Here is a 16,122-nt window from a genome sequence, read left to right as displayed (position 1 = left end):
TTGCTTAATAGACCCTGTTGGGGTTCACCCCCCGTGGATCAGGGACCATGCGGGATTGAGGGGGCCCCGTAGGTGGGTGAGGTTATCCTCACCTCATAGTGATGTGAGCTAGGGAGGGAGGGCCTGTTTGACCCCCTCCACCCTTCCCCAATTCCCACAACATCCATGTGTTTCTCTTTTAAATGTCTGCCTTTGGCTCAGGTCGTGATACCGGGGTCCTGGGATCAAGTCCCACATCGGGCCCCTTGCAGGGAGCCTGCTTCTCCCCTTGCCTATGTCTCTGCCTCTCTCTGTCTCTCATGAATAAATAAATAAAATATTTAAAAAAATAAAAAATAAAAGGATCTGTATGAATGTATTTAGGGTCCACCCAGGTAATCCAGGACAAGTGTCTCCACTGGAGACCCTTGATTCAATCACACTTTGTGCCACAAAAGGTACATCTCTTGTATCATACAAGGCAATAGTCACAGCTTTTAGGGGCTAAGGTGTGGGCATGTCTTTTGGGGCCATGATCCAGCCCACTGAAGTGGGGAAGGGCAAGCTCTCTGGACACAATCAGGCTTGGAGTCCAGCCCAGGTTCTGATGATTCCTGGTTTCATGAGCTGGGACAAGTTACCTTCCCCTTCTAAAGCTTTGGCACTAACGTGGGATTAAGAATCCAGTTCATAGATCTGTGGCAGTGGTTCAACCAGCAAATGTGTAGACGGCATGGAGCACGGTGCCTGGCACTTAGTAGGCATTCCCCACGCGCCAAAAGAAAGCAAACAATGTGCAGACACCAACTACTGCACATCCTCTTGGACTATTCGGAACGTGTCTTATGCTCTGTATCTTACGTGAAATATGTCGAGCATGTCTGCTGCCTTCCCAGGACATGTGTGTCTTCTCCTTTCTGGGGAGAAGTGGTGAGAGCAAGCAGGAAATAAACGTGTGGGTTCCTCCTCCCTGAAATTTCACAGCGCAAGGTGCTGCTCAGACATGCTCCTGAGTTTGTTTGTTTGTTTGTTTGTTTGTTTGTTTGTTTGTTTTTTACTGCTTTGGCTTTCGGCAGCTGCTTGGGCAGGTGTGGCCACACCTATCTGCTGGATGGGGAACAGAGGAGCAGGGAGGTCAGGTGGCTGGCCCCATCTCACCCAGCCAATTAGTGGGGAAGCCAGGAGGAGGCACCCCTACCCTCCATCTCTGGACCCTGCACCCAGTGGAATGTTTGCACTCAGCAGCATCTGGAAATTACTTTCATCTTCTCCTGTTGTTTTACAAGCAATTTGGGGAGAGTGAACTGAGTCTGAAACGTTACCCACCTCCTGATTGTAATGAAACCAGTTGGGGAGAGGCATATGTGTTGCTTGGAGTCCCCTGGGCACATAAAACCACATTCTGACTAATAGGAACCAGCACCCCCATTGAAACACCGGTGGAACATTTACTCCCCTGAGCACACCTGAGCGATTCTGGAGGGTGGGGATGCTGCTGTTGGCTTCTGGTAGCTGTGGTTCCTAATGAGGAGCCTGAAAGCTCTTTAGATTGTGACTTACCTAATTCTTCCATGATGGGCAGTGGAGGAGGGCACATTGGCCAAAGAATGCCAGAGAAATCCTCACTGGGCTATTATATTTCTCCATAATACTGTAAAGTTTCTGAACAGGGGAAAGGAGACTCGGGAAACAGAGTCCTTTGCTGTAGGCCACGGAGCAGGACTATGCATAAGGATATCACACCATGGAGGTGCTCAGAGGATGGAAGGAAAGACTAGAACATCAGGTTTGGAAAAAATAGAGTCCTGCAGATTCAGGGGGGTCTGCCTGATGGTCTCATCTGGGAACCGGAGCTGAAATGAGCTACCTCTGTCTTCCATCTGGGTCCTTTTGATAAGATCCCACCATTTCGAACACGTCCTCACTCTTTGCACAATGAGCTGTGTCAGGCTCACCTTGTCGTTTCCTGTCCTGAGCCTAGACTCGGCCATTCCTCAAGGAGTCCTGGTTGCTCTTTGCGGGGAATGGCATTTAGAAACCAAGATGGAGTGAAGAGGCACTCCCTGGTGCCAGGTGACATGGCTTCTTGGCCTCCCACGGGACAAACCATATATGTGCACCTGCACACACGTGTGCATGTCTGTGCATAATTTAATGTGACTTTGTACTTTTCATGCCAGCCTAATGCCACATGGCTCCTCCTTGCATTTTTGTGTGCCATGTTGGTGTCTCCCTTCTCCCAGGCTTTCAGCACAGCCAACATATGTATTCATTTATTTAATCCTACAACACACATAAAATCATTTCGGTATCATCACAGCCAAGCCACTGCAACAGGGTGTCTACTAAACAGAGTTTAGGATTCATTTGTGCCTTTTGTGTCATCAAACTGAGGGTCGATAGCCCGGGAGCTAGGTTTACAAGGTAGGTGGGTTGGTAACCTCTGCTTGGCTGTGTAATTGCTTGAAATGCAGCTCATTTCCTTTGGTTTTGTTTTTATTCAATTTTAGGGATTTTTTTCCCCTATTCTTGTTGATATGATATTATTTTTGAAAATCAATTATTTAGTTTAATCTTGTTAATGATTACCCAGCTTCCAAAAGACTAAACTAGGCAAAAACAGTATTGTCAGTGGGTGGCCCTCCCTCTCTTTCATACCAGGCTCCCTGCCCACCCCCCCACTCCCCCACAAACAGGAAATCAGTGTCATTAATTAGTCTTTGGTTACCAGACTTGTACATCTTGTTTCAAAAATAAGCAGGTACATATGAAACCATAACAACGGTCATCTAGGGAGGAGGGTAGAAACTGTGATTGTTCTATGACTTTAAAAGAGAATGGACTAAGGTAGCAGGCCCTTAAATGTTAATTTTTAAAAAATAAATAAAACCCCTACTCCTGGTGGTCCTCACGGCGCAGACCAGCCCCATGCCTGCAGCTCTCAGACTGTCCTTTGCCACCTTTCGAAATCTTTTTCTGGTCGCCAGGACAGATGATGCTAAAAATACCCACGCCTGTCTTCATTGACAGACCCTAGTTCCTGGAGGCCCTGGGGCCCTTCTGCCACAGTGACTCACCAGCTGATCTTGGGAGGCAGGACCGCCTGGATGCACTTGGCTGGCAACAGGGTTGGCAGATTCCAAGGGGAGAGTGTTAAAAGCGGATTCCAGCATTCAGACCTTCCTCGAGGCATCCTGGAGAATATGGCTTAGATGAGGCCTGAAACAAAGTGAGGTACAACCTATTGTGCTGGGGTGGGAAGGAGAGTCGGGTGCTCTGACCCCGACCACCAGCACCCACCTCCCACATTGCCCCTCCTTCACCAAGAGCCTGCTGCAGAGCCCTCTCTTGGCCTATTGCCCTCAGGAGTCTGCACTTGCTGTTTCCTGTACCAAGGACGGTCCTCCTGGAGATGTTCGCCAGGTGGGTCACTCTTGTCAGCCAATTCCAATGCCACTTCTTGGCAAAGGCTATTCCTGACTATATTCACCTGCTGGGATCGCCGTAACAAGGTACCACCACAGGCCAGGGGGATCCAAAGCACAGAAATTTATTTCTTATGGCTCTGGAGGCCAGAAGTCCGAGCTCATGAGCTAGCACAGGGAGTTTCTCCACCTTGTGTGTAGGTCTGTGTCTTCATTTCCTCTTCTTGGAAGGACACCATCCTATTGGACGGGGTTCCACTCTAGGAACCTCATTGTAATTTAATTATCTCTTGAAAGACTCCACATATACCACTGACTACAAATATAGTCATATTCTAAAGTCGTGCCAGTTAGGGCTTCAGTGTATGAATCTGAGGGACACGGTCAGCTCGTAACACTGACCATTCCACTTAAATGCCCTCATTCTGCCCCCTAACCCCTTCTCTCTTCTCTCTTCTCTCTTATCCCTGCCTTCTTCAGAGCATTTATCACTTTCTGAGATCACCTTAAACAATATTTGATTATTACTTCTTTTATGGCTCATCAGCTACTCAGGATCAGTACTGTCCGATGGAAACATGTAATAGAATACAGGTGCAAAGGTAGCCATATAAATGATTTTAAATTTTCCAGTAGCTCTGTTGAAAAAAAAGGTAAAAAGAAAATGGGTGGAACTAATTTCACAAATACATTTGATTAATCCAATATATCAAAAATATTATCATTCCAACATATAATCAATGTGTTATTGATGATATATATCTACATATGTATATACATGTATATAAATATTTTATTTATTTATTCATGAAAACAGAGAGAGAGAGAGGCAGAGGGAGAAGCAGGCCCCATGCAAGGAGCCCACTGTGGGACTCGATCCCAGGACTTTGGGATCACGCCCTGAGCCAAAGGCAGACGCTCAACCGCTGAGCCACCCAGGCATCCCTATTGATGATATATCTTATGGGGATTTTTTTGGCAAGTCTTCGAAACCTGGTGTGTATTTTACACTTAATAGCACATCTCAATTTGGCCTCGCCACATTTTAAGTGCTTAAGAGCCACTCGTGACCTGTGACTCCACACGGGGCAACACAGCTTTAGATTATAAGTTCCAGACCCTCCCTTCCTTTTTTTTTTTCCCCAGACCCTCCCTTCCTTATGTGACCCTGTATCCCTCATGCCTGGCACATGGTAGGCGTCCAGTATTTGCTGAGTGACTGGATGGATGGATGCTGTGCTGTGTGTGATTGGATCCCCTTGTTGTACCCAAGGCAGACTTATTCATCAGAATGGTCTTTCCTAAGTGTTTGGAGAAAATCCTATAGTTTTGTGATTGGTGCTTCCAGGAGAATGCATCTGTCATGCGAGTTGACCCTGTTGGCCATCTCTGATCTAACCCATACCCAGGTCACACATCCTTGTTTTGCACCAAGTAGTCATGGTTGTTTGCCTCGAAGTTTTGTTGCTTGTCAGGGGTGTATGTGTTGCCTGCGTGAAAGCTGGACCCAGACACTCAGGTGCTAAGAGGCACCCCCGACCCCGGCTGGGAGATGTGGTGGGGGCAGCAGGTCCAGTATCCATCTAGTCTGATTGGTAGAAAGTTTGACTTTGGGGACTTTCTTGCTTCCTCAATATAAATCCTGGAGCTGGAAACAATGGCAAGCGTATTTATTTATGTGCCTGGGAGAGCCCACCACACTTCATTCTGCTTGATTTCTTGTTCCCTTCATTGAGCACTGCTGAACTTTATGTTGTGCTTGAGTCATGATCCCGCTCTAAACCATGCTAATGAAATCCTATTCCCGGATTAGTACAGCCCGACCCAAACCGACACATTATTTACAAGAATAATGTAGCTCGTTGGTAGGATGGCATTTCTGCAGGCGTTTGCCAGCCACGATGGCTTTGGTCCTGTTTGCAGCTGTTTACGTACAGAACTGGTAGCTGATATTCATGTCTGATAGCTCAGAGGCTGCCGGGAGCTTCAGTGGTCCCCGACGGTGCTATGTCAAGAGATCCCTCTCTCCTGCGCTCTGTGGGAGCCCTTGGGAGCCCTTGGGAGGCAGTAGGGTCGGGCCAAGTAAGGCCTTCAGGCCCTGGCAAGGAGCTGGGATTTACCCTACATGTGCTGGTAAGCTATTGGAGGGCTCTGAGCAGGTTCCATAGGGTCCCTCTGGCTATGAGAAGATGGGACCAGGGCACCAGGGAGGTGGGAGGGCCCCGAAACAGTTCAGGCAGGGGATAAAGTGGCCTGGCTAGGATGCAAATCCAGTGGCTTCTCCTTCATCCCCTTCCCGTCATCTTCCTCCAGAGGTGAGAGGAGTTCATCATCGTAATGTTAGGATCGTCTGGAGGAGTTTGGTGGAACTCTGAGGGAGCTACCTGTCGAGTTCTTCTAGAACATGCATAATAAGAATGAATGAGGTGTCTGCTCCAAAGTCTGTCATTCATGGAGTGTATTAAATCATCTAAATTTCAATAGGAGTCTAAGAATGGTGCCAGTCCTTCAGAGGAGTGTGTGGTCAGTTAGACTAGAGGACTAAAGGAATGTTCTAGAACCCTTTGGGCTCCCAAGTCGGTGTCTCACTGCTGCCTGAAATGTCACCACTATACTCTTGGGGCCAAGCATTGCCTCATCCTGCTTTATATCCTTACCCCCCACCCCCAACCCTGGGTTCTCGGTTCGGACACTGCAGAGTGTGTGTGTGTGTGTGTGTGTGTGTGTGTGTGTGTGTGCGTGCATGCACTTTCTACTATCTTCCAGCCATAATGACGTGGAAGCAGTAGGAGCAGAGTGGGAGGACTTCCTAAGTGAGGAGGTCACGGAAGAGGACAGGAGGATACTTCGGGGTTCTTTAAAATTGCCCTGAAGCGGTAGGTGGTTGTCATGAGGGTAGAAATGGGCACTTGCATGGTGAAGCCCCTTATAGCTCTGATTCCAAGGGGAAAGGGTCACGGAAATCGACCCCGCCTCAAACTTCTAACAACTTCCTCTCGTTTATAGATGCCTTCCCTGCCCCAGGCTGCTGTGGACCTGCCATGGGAGGTGTACTTAGAATTTGTGTTTTAGAATCATATCTGAACTTTATTAGAAGAGCAAAGTGGGTCCAGTTGACTGGGGGGAGTGAGTGTTGCTAAGACAACTTCTCTTAAAAGTCTGGCTGGGTGTCCTGGCTGGGGAACACAGGAACAGAAAGCAGCAGCAGTTTTGAAGATAGGGACCCATGACGGAGGCAGTGTGGTGCAGGACTTACAAATCCAGACTCGGAGATCCTGACTCAAAGTCCAGCCCTATTACTGACAAGGTGTGTGAGCTCAAGCGTGTTAGGAAACCCGGCTGGGAATAATGACCCTCCCTACCTCGGGGAGTTATGAGAGATACACAATCTGGATAAGGGATTTAGCAAATAAAGCAGAGAGAGGGCAAGTCGCTTGCCCAAGGTCGTGCAGCAGGTACATGGCACAGCTGGGATTTGAACCTGGCCAGTGTGACTCTTGAACCCACATCATAGCCACCAGCTCTGAAGAGGAGCTTGAAACACGTGGCCACGTTTAACCGTGGCCTGTGTTAGTAGCTCATTAGTGTGGGAATCAGTTCCTAATCCTAAACGCACCGTGCTGTGATCGCTAGTGGCTGTGGGGTCCCCGAGTGGTTGCACTCCCTCAATGAGTCTCAGCTTGTTTACCGTTAAAACTGCTCTCTCCCACGGACATCCGCGAGAATTCAGCTGTCACCGAGCACCCAGAGACAGGCTAATGGGTGCTGGTAGGTAAATGCCAGCTCCCTTTCACTTGTTCCCACCTTTGTAACCACATAGGATTATAGAAAGAATTCCTGGGGCTCCTGGGTGGCTTAGTGGTTGAGCATCTGCCTTTGGCTCAGGTCCTGGATCGAGTCCCGCATCGGGCTCCTCACTTCTCCCTCTGTCTGTGTCTCTGTCTCTCTCTGTGTGTCTCTCATGAGTAAATAAATAAAATGTTCAAAAAAGAAAGAAAGAATTCCTTTTGTTGGGTGCCTTTGAGAAAACTCGGTGGCAGCCCTGCTCTCCATGTGACAATGACCCCCACTTGACGTGCGTCTACCACCCGCCGTGCTGCTCAGGCCCAAACCCTCACTGCCAGGTCCTGAATCCATCCGAAGTCCTCTTGTCTCCCCTCTTCCATGCTCGTTGAAGCCACCATCTCTCTGTAGACCGCTGTAGAAGCTTCAGGATGTTCTCTGCTTCTCTTCTTACTCTGTGTACCTCGAGTTCACATTCTAGAGCAGACGTCGGCTCACGGAATTCCCCTGCTGGAAACCCTCTGGAATCTCCTCAGTGCACTTGGAATGAAAGCCAAACTGCTCCCCGAGGCCTGCGTGGCCAAGCCTGACCCTCCCAGCAGCCTCCTGCCACCTTCCTCTGGTTCACTCTCTCCAGCCACGCTGCCCTTCCTTCCATTTGTTGACCGGGCCGAGACGGTTCCCACCTCAGAGCCTTCGCCTTTGCTGTTCCCTCCGCCTAGAACACTGTTCCCTCATCTGTCTGCGTGATAGGCTCATTCTGTTCTTCCAAGTCTTAATTCAGATGACTTTTCTCCAGAGGGGTTTGTCCCCCAATCATCAGATTACAAGTGGCCACTCAGGTCACACTCATCACTGTTTTATTCCCTTCAGAGCAGTCACTGCTAATGGGAAGGATTTTTTGTCTATTTTTTATCTACTCACTTACCATCCACCACCTCTGTGCTGTAAGCTGGAGGGATAAGGATCTGGGCTGTCTTGTTCGTCACTGCAAGCAGCGCTTAGAAGAGGGTCTGGCACATAGTTAAGTGTTTGCTGAATGAATAAACAAGCTCATAGCTCCAGCCGCCCAAAACCTATTTCCAGTTTTAGTTTTTTCCACTAAGAACCTAGTGTGGTTCTTAGGCGAGAGATGCTGATGGGTTCTCTCTCGGGCACGGTGTGCTACGGTTACCTGGCACTGACGGGGCTTCCTCGGATGGGCAGCGCCTTCTTGATGGGATGGGAGGAGTGCCTGAGGGGTGCTGTGTCACTCCCTTAGCCAGGCCCCCACATCACGTCCCATCACCCACAGCGTCAAGGCTATGAAGTCTTTACTGGAGGCCAGCCCGGTGCTGCCTCTGGCTCCCCTGTTCCCGTGTGCTCTCATCCTGTGCTTGGCTCCCTGTGTCCCCACCTGACATCTTGCCCCTCTCCGGCCTCATTCAATAAGCTTGGAACTCTCCACTTTGCCTTCTTCTTCTTCTTTTTTTTTTTAAAGAACTTGTGTGATTCAGGAATTAACTCTTCCCTAAATGTTCTGTAGAACTCACCTGCCAGACCATCAGGGACCTTGCCCCCCTGGCTCATGGATGCCTTGGCAGCTCAGACCGTTCCATGAGATTGCAGAACACAATCCATGTCTCTCTGTCTCTGTCTCTGTCTCTATATCTCTGTATCTCTATCTCTCTCTGTCTCTCTCTGAGGCCACGTGAGGACCTCGCGAGAAGGCAGCCACCTGCAAGCCAGGAAGACAGATCTCTCCAGAAGCTGAATTGCCTGGAACGTTGACCTCAGGCTCCCAGCCCCCAGAACTATGAGAAATGAGTTTCTGCCATTTAAGCCAGCAGCCTGTGGGCTGTGACAGCACCCCGAGCTGGCGGAGACTAATGCCTTACTCTCTCCTCAATATTTTATGTTCATTTTACCTAACCCCGAGCTTGGCCAGAGTGTCCTCATTTCACAGAAGAGGCAAGCACGTGGAGGCTTGCTCAGATAAATCCCTGATGTCAGAGAGGTCAGGTCTAGCCTTGTTTGAGAGGGGTAATAATTGGTGGCTCCTGAGCTCTATCTTGCTGACTTTTTTTTCTTATTAAAAATGAAAAAAAAAAGCATTTCTTTTTTTAAGATTTTATTTATTTATTCATGAGAGACACACAGAGAGAGGCAGAGACACAGGCAGAGGGAGAAGCAGGCTCCCTGCAGGGAGCCCGATGCGGGACTCGATCCCAGGACCCCAGAATTACGCCCTGAGACAAAGGCAGATGCTCAACCACTGAGCCACCCAGGCGTACCCCCAAAAAGCATTTCTAATGTTTACAAATTCAAGATTTCATGTGAACATAGAAATTTTCGGCTTCTTTTTGAGTTTGCGTTCCCCTGGACAAGAAGTAAGAAGTGTTGTGCCTGATGTTGGTCTGAGGGCCTTGCTGAAAACAGTAGGAAATGGGCCTAGCCACCCTGCCTAGGTCTTTCCTTCCCGGGAGCATCATCACAGCCAGGCCCTGATTTTGGGGACCCCAGGTGTCCACCCACACAGGGTCTTGGTCTCTTCCTGGACCAGAGCTGTCTGGCCAGGGAGGGTCTGCTTTGTCACAGAAAAACCCAGAAGCCCTGGGCAGGTGAAGAACAGAGAGAGTGATTCTAGGTGTACTGTGGGAAGGCAGAAGTAGGCCCCATCTGGAGCCTGTGTTAGGACTTTCTCTAGAGCGCCCATTTACCTGGTGACGTCCCCACACCCCTACTACCCTGTGAGCCAAGAGGGTGAGCCCTGGAGGGCCGCACGTGACACCTGGCTCTGCTACGTCCCAGCCCTGTGACTCTGGGCAAGCTCTTAGACCTCCCGCCTGGGCGAGAGGAGGGTTGTCAGGAGGACGAAATGCGTTCCTGAATGTACTGGGGCCACGCTACCTGCTTGGTGCTGGAGGCTCTGCCCCAGACTCCTGACAAATAGAACCTGCGGGATTCACCCAAGGACACGCACCTAAGAGGAGGTGGGACTTTTTCTGCCCATGTGGTCCCTTCTCGACCCCTACCTTCATCATACAGCTTCCTGGAAGAAATGCTAGGTGACAGAATGGAGTCCCTCGGTCATCGTCCAGTGGCTCTCCAGTGTTCCTGAAGGACGGGAAGCATGAGAGATGCTGGCAACCTGCCCGGGCACGCAGCAGAGCCGAGCAGACTCCCCACATGAGCACCCTGCAGATCCCCCACAGCCCAAACTCCGGCCCAGAGATGCAATGGGACTTTTTTTTTTTTTAATTTCTGCCTTTTGGAAGCTGTGGGTTTTTTTCTTTTTTAATTACTTCTGGGTCCCTGGCCGAGCCCCTAGCAATGCTTGTTTTGTTTTGTTTTGTTGGGATGGTGTTTCCTCCTGGGCTAATTTGTCTTACCACCTGTGTGCCGTGCGACCTCAGACAGTGAAAAGAATACCTCATGCCTGGGAAGTGTTTTCACAGTTCCCGGTGCCCCGTCACCTACATCACCCCGAGGAGGAGGGGGGGGCGGTGTGTGTGGCCTGCCCATTTTATAGTTGATGAAGCTGAGGTCGGAAGAGGAGAAGTTTGCAGGCGAGGCTAGCCTGGAGTCACTTGTGTAGGAGTGATTTCCGGCCCCCCAGGGGCCCCTGCTGAGCCAGGCACTGGCCACTTAGCTGCAGGATCCCAGGAGGTGCCCGGGGAAGGGGGAGGGCAGCTCTGGGGTTGCAGGAGGGCACTTGTGTCTCAGAACAGGAGCTACTTGCTGACTGGGGCAGCTTCTTTACAACCGGTGCTGGGACGCAGCATCGGTCCTGGGCAGCAAGCAGCAGCTCTGGCCAATTCAAGCACTAACGACTGTCGCAGTTCAGGTGGAGAACCGAGAACCACATACTGTGGCTGAGGCAACGAGCACTTACCTGTCACGGCTCAGGAGGCCGGAAGCCTGGGATCACCGCCAGCACGTGGGGTTCGGGCCAGAGCCTCTTCCAGGCTGCAGTGGCCGCCTTTTCCCTGTATCCTCACCTGGCAGAAAGAGTGTCCGGAGGCTTCTCCTTAGAGGGGCCCTCACCCCATTCATGAGGGCTCCACACTCAGAACCTAATCACCTCCCGGAGGCCCCACCCCCTCATACCCTCACACTGGGATTCAGGTTCCACTGGATGAAGTTGGGGGGATACAAACATTCTGTCCAATTGCAGGGACTCTATATAGAACATGGGGTCACCTACAGAGTTGACGGGAAGATGCCCAGCAGACTCAGGAAAGGATGGGGAGCAGAGAGCTCCAGGAACCTCTGGGGCAGAGGGTCCCGGCAATTCCTAGGAGCACTGCTCTGGGGATGACCCAGCTCCAGCATCTGCTTGCTGCACCATCCAGGGGAGAGCCTGGTTGGCCCAGCCTGGGTCACATGCCTGCCTTGGCCAGGGCACGGCAGGGTGCCTAGACCAACAGCCCCCTCAAGACTGTGTGCAATGGGGGATGAGTGACTCCCCAAAGAAATATTGAGGTGTTGTCACCTGACAAATGGGCAACAGAAGCTGGGTAGGGGAAAGCAACCAATGTCTATTGTGACAGGAATGAGGGCAGCTCAGAGAATGTCGGTGCTGAGCAGGCCTCTCCTTGAGCAAAGGGGAGTACGTGGGCCCAGAGAGGCTTGAGCCTAACCTGTGATCACACAGCACGTGCCATCACCACAACTATCTGGGGCCAACCAGTGGGCAATCTTTTCTTCCCCAAACATTGACTGTCTAAGAAAACTTCACTCCAACCAATAGACTCCGTAGATGTTGGCTAATCTCTTTATTTTTAACACACACATACTGTGTGCCAGGCCCTGTGTGGTTGCTTTGACTCATGTTCTCAAACCACCCCCCCCCCCAGTACTTCTCCTGGAGTATATCCTAGCATTATTGACCCATTTTGCAGATGAGTAAATAGAGACACGGAAAAATTATGCAACTTGCCCAAATACTAGGGCCAGAATTTTTAAAATAAACTTTTTATTTTAAAAATGTTAAGAAATGTATACAAATATTAACTTTTCAGTTTGAACTTATACCCAGTGCCAGGAGACGAGTCCCTAGCTCGAGAACCCGATCATTGCTCATGTCCCCTCCCACCCCCACGCTCCTGACTTCCAGCACTGGGAATGAATTTTGCCTGATTCTGAGGTTTTTACAAATGGAATCATACATGTGTGCAATTCTGTGTCTGGCTTCTTTTTTGCTCAGTGTTACGTTTGAATATTCCCATATGGTGTGTGTAGCCATAGTTCCTTCCTTCTCGTGATGTAGGATAGGATTCCTCAACCTCAGCACACCACTGACATTTTGGAGGGGGTAAATCTTTGTCTTACGGGGGCTATCCTGGCAGCGTAGGATATTTAGCAGCATCCATGACCTCTACCCACTAGGTGCCAGTAGCACCCCCAGTTATGACCGCCCTAAATGTCTCTAGATGTTGTCAAATGTCCCCGGTGGGACACAGTTGCCCCTGGCTGAGAACCACCCGAGTGTTGCACTGAGTACTCCGCAATTGCTTCCCCTGGTCTGCTGCTGAGGGCTGTCTTGTTCCTCCCCAGTCTGGGCTTATAATGAATCATGCTGCTAGGACCATCCTTGCATATGTCTTGTGGGACATCTCTGTACAGATTCCTACCATGCAGGCACCTAGGAGTGAATTTTTTTTTTGAAGATTTTATTTATTTATTCATGAGAGAGGCAGAGACATAGGCAGGGGGAGAAGCAGGCTCCCTGCAGGGGAACCCAATGCGGGACTCGATCCCAGGACCCCGGGATGATGACCTGAGCCAAAGGCAGATGCTCAACCACTGAGCCACCCAGGCATCCCAAGACTGAATTTCTAGAAGGCGCATATGTTTAGCTTTTATAGGATTCCGACACATTGTTTTTCCAAGTGTTTGCGCCAATTCTCACTCCCCCGGCCACGGATAAGAATTCCAGTGGGCTCCACGTCCTCAGGAAGCTTGACTTAGAACTCTGGGTTTTGGGAAGTTGGGACATGGCTCTTCCTCTTTGCTGTTCACACTGCCTGGCGTAGTGGATCACACACAGCAGACACCACTTGCCAAACAAATAAAGACAGGATTCTGGCCTCCTGCTTCAAGGTCCTATCACCCCGAGGTCGCGATGCTCAGCTCTGGTCCTCGGGAGCACCTACCCCTGGGGAGCGGCTCCTTCCTCTGTTGGTGGCGAGGGCTCCCGCGTCAGCGACTCCAAGCGGCTCATGAGCCCTGGGGACAAAGCCACATTTTCACTTTCTAGGCGAGTTTCATATCCTGCCAAGGCTGTCAAAGCCAAATGTCAAAATGTGATCTCACAGGTTTCCTGAGATGGTTTCAAGCTTTGTCATTCAAACGACAATGTCAATCAAGGGAGAATCTGCTGCTTCTTTCCTGCTGTGGCTATATTTTTACGAGACGGGACTCTTTTGTGACTAAGTTGAACTGTTCTAGCAGTTATGCATATTCCTTAGATGTTCAGTGTGCTGTAGGCAGACCCTCCACCCTCCTGGCTTTTTATTTTTGTTTATTTATTTTTGTATATTTTTTTAATTGGAGTTCGATTTGCCGATATGTAGTATAACATCCAGCGCTCATCCCGTCAAGTGCCCCCCTCAGTGCCCGTCACCCAGTCACCCCATCCCCCCGCCCACCTCCCTTTCCACTACCCCTTGTTCGTTTCCCAGAGTTAGGAGTCTCTCATATTTTGTCACCCTCTCTGATTTTTGCCACTCATTTTCTCTCCTTTCCCCTATAATCAATCCCTTTCACTATTCTTTATCTTCCCCATATGAGTGAAACCATACAATGATTGTCCTTCTCCGATTGACTTATTTCACTCAACATAATACCCTCCACGTTGAAGCAAATGGTGGGTATTCATCTTTTTAAAACACATCACCACCACTGGGTCATCGTTGTCGTCACCGTCACCGTCACCACGCTGCTCATCTTTGAAGCTTTCTATTTCCAGAGTGTTTTCACACATCCTCTCTCCTTTGGGCCCCACAATAAATCTCGAAACACAGCAGAGCGGTGAGCCAAGCTTTCACTGGTGAGGAAATAGAGAAGCAAAGAAGTTGAGACTGAGCCATAGGACAACGCTGGTCACGGGCAGAAGAAAAACTCTGAGCTCCCCACATCGATTTGGATGCTTCTGTAGAGGGTCTGATTTTTCAAACCACACATTCCGACCTGCAAAAAATGTGTGCTTTTTTGGTACAGCTGACCCTGATTCCTCATTCTGCCCAATGGTGAACATTTTAATCAAGTCAAAGGAGTCATTTCCAGGTTTTTCCCTTTTGGCCATTTCAGATTTCAGCTCATCCAAAGATCATCACTCATCTTTGGAGGCACATGTCATTTTAAAGACACGTCCACCTGTATCGGCTATGTTTTGGAAGGTTTTCCCCCCTCTATTGAAATATCCCGCTGTAGATTGCTGTGGATCTCCACCAGAGGCAGCAAGCTCAGTTTGTGCCCCCAAAATGCAGGGGAAGGGCGATGTCTACAGGCAGAAGGGACTTGTTAGGAATGATGAATCACAGACATTTAGAAGCAACACATCACTGCCTACACTAAAAGGTCAACCAGGATTTAACCTACTGTGAAATTAAATGGAATTTCAGGGGAGACTATCCCTTGAGGTTAACTTTAGGAGGGTTGGATGAGCTTTGAGAGATCCCCAATATTTCATCTCATGTTGAACCTAATGATAGGAATAACGAATGGACTAATTAGTGCTATTCCCCTGACTGTGCCAAGTGCACTTCCATAGTCACATCAACTTTTTGCAAAGAGGCAGACCGCTCACATCATCCCTGTCTTACAGGTGAATGGAAGAGAGACTTGACCAAGGCCCTTGAAGAGGAAAGGGATGAGTCAAGATTCAACCCAAGTCTAGCAGACCCGGGCTGGTCCCTGCCTCGGACTTCCAGCCTCCCCTCTTGAACTTCTGAGATGTGTGGGGCTCAGAACCTTTTCCAATTCTCTCTACCACTAAGGGGTAAGCATTTTTACTGCCTTGTACAGTAAATGCTGAAAGTATCACACGTTCAAGGTGAAAAAGCCACCCAAGTTGGTTTAGCGCCTCTTTTTTTTTTTTTAATTAATCTTCTTGAAAAAGTAAAGTGAGGAATGTGCAGAGCTCCTCTCAGCACCAACAGGCTCACCCCCTTATCACAGGCTCTGATTGGAGCATCACAAGAGACTTGGGAAATGGGAAGGAAGGAAGCAGTGGTGCAACCTCCAGGTCCTATTTTCAGGATCCCAGGAGGTTCTCGAGCCTTAGTGACACATAGAAAGTTTATGGAAGATGCCAGTAGTCGGGACTCACCCCACAGCCTTCCATTCTATAACTCTGGGGTGGGCGAGAAGTTAGGTTTGGGGGTTTTTAGGTTATTTTTTTAAGAGTTTATTTTTTAGAGAGGGGAGGAGGCAGTGAGAGAGGGAGAGAGAGAGAGAGAGAGAGAGAGAGAATCTTAAGCAGGTTCCATGCTGAGTGTGAAGCCCAAGGCAGGGCTTGATCTCACGACCTGGAGCTCATGACCAGAGCTGAAATCAAGAGTGAGTCGTTTAACCACCCAAACCCCCCAGGAGCCCCACAGAAGTTAAGTTTTTCCCATGTTCCCCACCAGCACTTGGGTGCAGGAGATCTGCAGACCCTGCTTTGTGGAATTCTACATTGAACCTTCCATCCCTGCTGGAACAGCTCCGAGGCTGAGCTCCAGGATGATGCTAAGACTTTGAATTGGCTTCAAAGCAGCGCGGTGTCTCGGGCTTAGGAGACCTTCAGCCAAGTTCAAGCCTCATTCTACACTAGTCTGTAAAGCTTCTCTGAGCCTCAGGGAGTAACTGTGTGAGCACCGACTGGAGTGACCTCATAGGAGAAATGTCACCTAGTTCATTGTGGCTGGAATGGAGTGAGTGGGGCCTTGTCAATCCCCAGAAGTCTGAA

The 16,122-nt window shown here is 49.6% G+C and overlaps 1 long non-coding RNA gene across 1 annotated transcript in view; it reads left to right on the top strand.

The window, feature by feature from the left end:
• LOC121477771 overlaps positions 1–15,899 on the top strand; it is a 57,441-nt gene extending 41,542 nt beyond the window's left edge. The window contains exons 3-4 of the long non-coding RNA XR_005984367.1: positions 14,998–15,171; positions 15,803–15,899. This is a non-coding gene — a long non-coding RNA (uncharacterized LOC121477771). The remainder of the gene's footprint in view (positions 1–14,997; positions 15,172–15,802) is intronic.
• The last annotated feature ends 223 nt before the right edge of the window (positions 15,900–16,122 follow it).

Source organism: Vulpes lagopus, chromosome 18, assembly GCF_018345385.1.
Source record: "Vulpes lagopus strain Blue_001 chromosome 18, ASM1834538v1, whole genome shotgun sequence".
Taxonomy (NCBI): domain Eukaryota; kingdom Metazoa; phylum Chordata; class Mammalia; order Carnivora; family Canidae; genus Vulpes; species Vulpes lagopus.
Note: the sequence above shows the minus strand (reverse complement) of the source record. Positions and strands in the feature narration are given on the sequence as shown.